Here is a 7,500-nt window from a genome sequence, read left to right on the forward strand (position 1 = left end):
GTAAGTAAATCTAGTGAATCATTGTGATAACACTTTCATTTCTTTGTGCAAAAGTTTTGCAAAAGTTTTACTGAATGTTTTCTTGCCAACCAATGTGTTTATTTTTCATTGTGAATGAGAATATACGGCAAAAGATGTGTTTTTAATGTAAAGCAAAGGATATGTTTTTAATGATATTAAAAGACACAACAAAATTAAAACAACTATTTATTGAAATAGGGCTAATAAATACAACTATTGTGTGTGATTATATATATCATCATCATCATCATCATTTAACGTTTGTTTTCCATGTTGGCATAGATTGGATGGTTTGACCAGAGCTGGACCAGATTCCAGTATTATTTGGCTTGGTTCCTATAGGTGGATGCCCTTCCTAATACCAACCACCTTACAGATTATTCTGGGTGCTTTTTATATGGCACTGGCACAAGTGCTTTTTATATGGCACCAGCATGGATGCCCTCTATGTAGCCTAGTATGGGAGCTTGTTACTTGGCCTGGCATGGGTGCTTGCTTTTTACACAGTCTAGCATGGGTACTTTTTATGTGGAATTGGCACAGTACTTTTTACATGAACCAGTGCAGATAATGCTTCATGGCACCAGCATTGGTTCTTTTTACATGGCACAAAGCTCTTGCAAAGCAAAATCCCTTTCAGCTAAGAGGGAGCATTAATAATTTTTCTGTAGCAAAAAAGTCTTCTTGAGAACAGCATGGTGCCAGATATCATGGTCCTTTGTCACCTCCTTTGTAAAGCTCAGTGTCCTGAGATCAGCCTTCAGTACTTGGATCTCCCTCTTCCATAAGCTCCATCCACTTTAAGTGATTGGCACTTCTTTATGCCACTGTCTACATTCATCAACATGACATGACCAAACCAGTCCAGTCTTCTCTCTCTCACACTACTCCTAATTCCTTTTATGCCTAACTTTCCTCTCAATACACTAGCACTCTGTTGCACGTGTACACGTACATTGCACATCCAGCAGAGCACATACTAGCTTTATTCCTCTCTAGCTTTTGCTTGTCCTCTGCATTCAGAGCTCACATCTCACTACTATGTTGTATTGCTGTTTTGTATATATGCATCATACAATTTTCCTTTCATTTGGAGAGACATTTGGTTGCCAACAAACATAAAGGCTCTCTGAATTGTCTCCATCCTCTTCTTATTCTAGTGATTACTCTTTCTGTACATCCCCCACTTTACTAATTAGGTCCCTTATGTAGCAGAAATTATCCACTACCTTTAAAGAACCTCTGGAGTATTTGAGAAAATCAATTTCTTGTGTATTTGTAGTTTTTATGGCTCATGTGCATCTTCCACATAGAAACACTACTTTCTCTGATAACCCTCTCATATCCAAGTGGTTTCTTTTTTTAGTAGATCTTGGAGTGGTTTGGTTGTCTGCTAAATTCTCAGTGAATTTGCCAACATGATTTGCCATACCGAGCAACCTTCTTAGCTCAGATACATTTTGTGGTCTGGTCAGTTCCTTTATTACTTTTACTTTTTCAGGATCTACTCAGATTCCTTCTTTGGATATTATATGACCCAGAAATTTCACCTCACTAGCAGAGAATAAACACTTTTCATTTAGTGTTACCCCTGCTGCTTTCATTCTTTGTAGAACCTTTTGTACCCTATGGTCGTGCTCTTGTTGTGTTTTTCCACTAACCAGAACATCATTTATGTCACAAATGAACCCTGGTATTCCTGACACAATGTGTGACATTTCTCTGTGGAAAATTTCTGGTCCGGAGCTTATTCCAAAAGGTAACCATAAATAACAGAATCATTCATACGGTGTGATGAAAGTGGTAAGTTCCTGTGAATCTTCATGCAGAACTATTTGGTGGAAACCACTGTTACAGTCAAGTTTCGTGAACACTGTGGTTCCTTCAAGTTCAGCAAGAAGTTGATCAGTTGAAAGAAGTGGAAAATTTTCCCTTTTCACACTTTCGTTTAATTTAGTGTAGTTAACATAAAGTCTGACTTCCATCTTTTTTCGGGACTGCTACAATGGGAGCACACCAGTCTGACGGGGACTTCACTGGACAGATAATTTTCTCTTTTTCCACTTGCTTTAACTGTTGCTGGACTTTCTTCATCATGGGAAGTGGTAGTTGTCTGGGGGTGGTGTTTGAGAAAGGTTGAGCTTTTTCATCCAAGTAAATTTTGTATCCATGGCTCAATTTTCCTAGGCCTGTAAACACACTGGGAAAGTCTTTTTTGTATTGGAAAGCTTCTCGTGAATATTTAACTGAATATTTATTGCCAGACATAAAGATATTTAGTGTTGGCTATATATATTTGAACTATATAAATAATTTCTTACTGGCAGAGAGGAAAACTGCTCTGAAATTATAGAAAGCTATCTATGTGGCAACATGAGGTCAGTCCAAAAAATATACAAGGTCATCTGTGCAAATCTCTGTGGTGATGGAGGTCCCTTAGCTGTCTGTGTGGCACCTTCAACAATCTGCAATTAATTGAGTGCCAAAGCAGTTTTTTATAGGGAACAAGAACATTCAAGAAAACCATCTAATGCCACAGCCTTATGTTGAGTAGTCAGTTTATAGACCAATTATATGAAATTATGGTGTTTGACTGAATATCTAGTGGTTAAGTTTGGAATCATCCCTACAATATTATTAAACTTGTGGTCTTCTAAAACATTCGGCTTGAGCTAATAGCTTTCTACCGCCAAGAATAATTATGCTTATATATGAAAGGGCTTATAGCGGACTTTTAGTATTCTTCCAGTTTCATGTTCCAGCTTTTGCCTTTCATCCTTTTGAGGTCAATGAAATAAGTACCAATTGAGTACTGGGTTCAATGTAATCAACTAGCCTCCTCCCTCAAAATTTCCCTTTCTACTGTAGGCTCTTGTGCCTACAGTACAAAAGATTATTATTAAAGCAGCAAGCTGGCAGAATTGTTAGTGTGTCAGGAAAAATTCTTAATAGCATTTTTTCTAGCCATACATTCTAAGTTTAAATGCTGATGAGGCTGACTTTATTTTCCATCCTCCTAGGGTTGATAAAATAAATAAATACCAGTTGAATATTAGGGTTGATGTAATCGATTTATCCATTCCCGAAAGTTGCTGGCCTTGTTCCAAAATTTGAAAAGATTATTATTATTTTAGAGGTTGTACAGTATTCCATGATGCTGTTGATTGAAGATATTGTGTCTATTAGGGGTTTGTACTATCTGTCAAGTTACAAGGACCTCAGGCAGTAAGCTGGGTTTTATGCCTATTTCCTCTATCCATCTGTTCTGATCTTTAGGGATAGTTCCCAATTCACCTATAACTACTGGGATACATTTTACTCGCACTTTCCATAGTCTCTGTAACTCAATGGCTAGGTCCTGGTATTTTGCTGACAAGCTATTTTGGCAATTGTATACAGACGTCGTTGTCCCCTTGATAAATGATGGCAGCTAAGATAATGATCGGCAGTGATGTCATCAGGCCTTTCTATGGCAAAGGTGACATAGTAGGCTGGATTCAAAAGGTCAAATTTGTGGCCAGGCTGCAAGGCATCGAAGATGTAGCTAGCCTCATGGCCCTGTATTCAGAGGGGAGTGTGCTGGCACTGTACCTCGAAATGGATGAAGAAGAACAACTGAGTGTTGCGAAGATTGAGCAGCGCTCGAGAGAGGCTTACACAGATGGAGAGTACGAGGCTTTTGCTAGGCTGGGAATGATCAGATGGAGAGAGGAACAGGTTGACACATACGCTGTGGAGGTATTGAGGCTGGTTGTGTTGTCTGGTCTCACTGGTGAGGGACTTGAGAAAGTAGTGCAACTGGCCTTTGTGAATGGCATTCCCGACGACGCGTGGGTGCGACTACAACAGTTGCCAAGAGGCAACAAAGTGGCAATGAGTGAGCTCATCGTTCAAGCCCATATGTTGACACAGAACACTGGGTGGAAGGCAGTGGTGATAGTGGCTGCAGAAGCACGCAATGCTGCGTGACGGCTGGTGAAGGACGAAAAGAGGCCTGCTGTGGAACGAGTGGCCATTCACAGGCCAGTGAGTTTTAAATGCCAAGGACTGCACATAGCGAGGGACTGCATGGAGCCCTGACCAGTTTGCTACCAGTGCAAATAGACTGGGTGTATCGCCCGAAATCGTACCCAGGGAAAAGGCCACAGGGAGTTGTTGCCTCTCTAACTTCTCCCGCGAACGAGTAGAGGTGTTGGTGAAGTCACTACCCATAGTTGGAATCATGGTCAGGGGAAACACGTTCAAGGCCCTCATGGACATGGGCTGCACAACGACTCTCATGACCCCGAGGGTGACAAAGAAATGGAAGGGGACAAGTAGCGTTCAGGCGGTCAACGGCAGCGAAATCGAATGCAAGTGTAGCAGCGATCAGGATATAGTGGTACGAGGCACAATGCTAAGGCTGCGAGCGATTGTGATTGGCCACATGGTAGATGGGCTCGGCGTGGTAATGGGGATGGACACGATCAATCGCCTTGGAGGTGTCAGTGTTGGAGGAAACGTGGTTTCGTTCGGTACCGTGGAGGCGTCGTGCACCGTGAGTCAGGAATGTGAGTATGAGCAGAGCCCTGCAAGGAGTTGCACTGCCTACACCATTGAAGACAAGGATTTTTGGGTGGCATTTGATAGTCAGCGATGAACGATAGAGTGGCGCTGGAAAGAGGGATGCCCGACGCTGAAGAACAGGGTGAGCTGCTACCAGCATACTCTGAAAGGATACGCCAGGAGTGAGTTTGAAGAAGTAGAGAAATGCATTAAAGTGTCCTTATCCCGTGGAAGGAGGAGGTGGTGAGCGGAGTGGTACCTCTAATGGCAATGGTGCAGTCAGCAAAGGGCAAAGTTAGACTGGTACTGGACTTTCGGGAGATGAACTACCATGTATTGTGCCACACAAGTAGCGAGGTGACCGACATCTGTGATGAAATGCTGCATGTATGGAGGCAGTCGACTAAGGCAGCGATGATCGTCGACAAGGGCCGGACATATTGTCTGACAAGGCTGGGTTTTGGGCTGAATTCTGCACCGAAGATCATGGCGACAGTGCTCAAATCCATCCAGGGAAAGGTAGATAGGATAAGAAGGGCCACCAATTCCTACATAGATGACATCCTAGTGGACGAGACCGTAGAGCCTGCCACAGAGGTTGTGAGACATGTAAAGAAATTCGGGCTGATTGTGAAGCCACCGGAGCCAATGGCTGGAGGAGCTGCACTGGGGCTTAAGCTTCAGAGAAACAGAACAGGCGAGTTGGTGTCTCGTAGGGGAAACAAGATCCCAGAGCTAGGTACCAACGTCAGCAGGAGAGAACTGTTCTCAATGTGTGGAAGTTAGAAAGTCACTACCGGATTGTAGGGTGGCTGGGTACGGAATGCAGTTACACCAAGAGACGAACAGAAGGGGAAAACTGGAATAACAAGGTGGAGATGATGCGGGAAATCCTGGAGAGGACGAGAGCAGAAGACCCAGTCGGAGGGAACTGGCATGTACCAAAATTGGATAACAGAACCGTATGGCATGATTATAGCAGCATCGTGATAGGGGTTGTGTTGGAAATCGGAGGTACCAAAGTGGAGGATACCACCTAGCTTTGAAAAGCAGATGACTACAACCACATCAATGTCGTTGAGTTGGACGCAGTGCTGAAGGGAGTGAATTTGGCCTTGAACTGTGGGGCTGCACTCCATGGAAATTTGGACGGATTTGGCTACCATGCTTGGCTGGGTAGGATCGGTGATGAGAAGAGAGTGCGAACCAAAGGGGCTGCGGAAATGATAATGAAGCGACACCTTGGGATTCTAGGGGAGCTGATTGGCGAGTTCGGCCTGAAGCTGAATATGGTCTTTGTGCCTTTAGAGAGAAACAAGCAGACGCTCTAACCAGGGAAAAAAAGGCCTGGCTAGGGGAGCCGGAAGAATCGAAACAAGGGGTAGCTGCGGTGTATCAGTTAAATGGAACCCATGTCATCCCATATTTATCTCCACTGCCATTCTGATCATCCACATCATACAATCAAATCAAATCCGAAGTCCCAGTTTTTGAGGATAAGATGTATTTGCACAGACGCTGAAGATTATTGGAAACATACAAATGCTTTTGTGCACTATTATGTTGTTGTGCGTGGGAAATGAAAAGAGGTTCACCTACCTTCCTTTCTCGTCTGTGCCTGTCTGGGAGTAGTCACTCCCGTGATCCTGTCCTACCCTGTCACCCAGTATAAGCAGCTGCTATCTGACCAACCCGGGAGTGAATTCTCTGACATCCATTCACGATGCCTCAGCTGGCACAAAGAGGCCGACCCTCTCCTATCTTCCCTGCACTTCCCTTTTCACGCTTCCTCTTTCGCTCAGTCCCTTGAACATTGACATCATGGCCCTCTTCTTCTGGCTCACCCCCACACGTCCCCCTGATCTCAAAGATCACCTCCTCACTTCACTACATGTTGAAATCTACCACCCACCTGGGTGGGTGCCTTGCACGTTGTGATCTCCTTAAACTGGGAATCCCATTGTCGTCCTCTTCTCCACAATCATCATCTGACGAAGCGACAATCCTACGAACATCCAAGACATGATGCAGCATTCCATCTACAGAGATGTTGTTTTTGGAATTGACAGCCGTCATTATTCCTATGTTCCATTGAGTTGTGCAACATGCCTTTGGTGGCTTGACCCAGAGTTCATCTCCCACATCCACAAAGTTGGGCTCTCTTTCTTTTACAGGGCATCTCAATGGTTTACTCAGATGCCACCATTCATATTTGAATATTGCTCTATGTGGAATGGGCTCTTCGGCCTGTCCTGACTGGGGTGACATGTTGTACCAGAACACCGCTTCCAGCAGCGAGACATGTCCCTTCTCTGCCTTGGCCTTGATCGTTCGATGATGTCCCTCCATGATCCCATTTCCACTCGGCCTGTATGTCGCTCTGAAAAAGCGGTGCACTTTCCACCCGTTAAGCATCTCCTTCAGCGCCTCCAAACGAAATGCTGTGCTGTTGTCCATCAGCAATTCATCCACAGAGCCCCACTCTAAGAATACCCAGTTTAGAATATGTACCATCTTGTCCACAGTGCCTGCCCCCAATTCCCTCCAAATGGCCATCTGGCCGGCCCACAATCGACCATCGTGAGATACATCCCCTGCTGGTAGTGCGTCACATTCACTGCTAGTCGTCTCCAGTTGTGTTCTACTGAAATGTTTCCCTGCTCATGCACACCTGGAGCAGGGTCAATGAATTGACACCTGTCACAGTTCCCAACCACCTTTTGGATGATCTGTCTGGTAACATCAGCGTCAATCCTCCTGGTGAAATACAGGGTCCTGTCCACGTCTATATAATGCATGGCATGCAGTCTCCTTAGCTTGGAGTCGACTATTCGGCCTTCCGAAAACTTAACTTTTGTATCCAAAAATTTGACGCTAGTATCCCAAATGTAGGAACTTGATCTTTTAGCTACTGGGAGTAGAAAGCCATCTGGC

General features: G+C 44.3%; 1 protein-coding gene across 5 annotated transcripts in view; it reads left to right on the forward strand.

The window, feature by feature from the left end:
- LOC106869668 (putative 3',5'-cyclic phosphodiesterase pde-5) overlaps positions 1–7,500 on the forward strand; it is a 362,634-nt gene that overhangs the window by 330,648 nt on the left and 24,486 nt on the right. The gene's annotated exons all lie outside the window — the stretch shown is intronic.

Source organism: Octopus bimaculoides, chromosome 7 (genome assembly GCF_046866305.1).
Source record: "Octopus bimaculoides isolate indiv1 chromosome 7, ASM4686630v1, whole genome shotgun sequence".
Taxonomy (NCBI): Eukaryota; Metazoa; Mollusca; class Cephalopoda; order Octopoda; family Octopodidae; genus Octopus; species Octopus bimaculoides.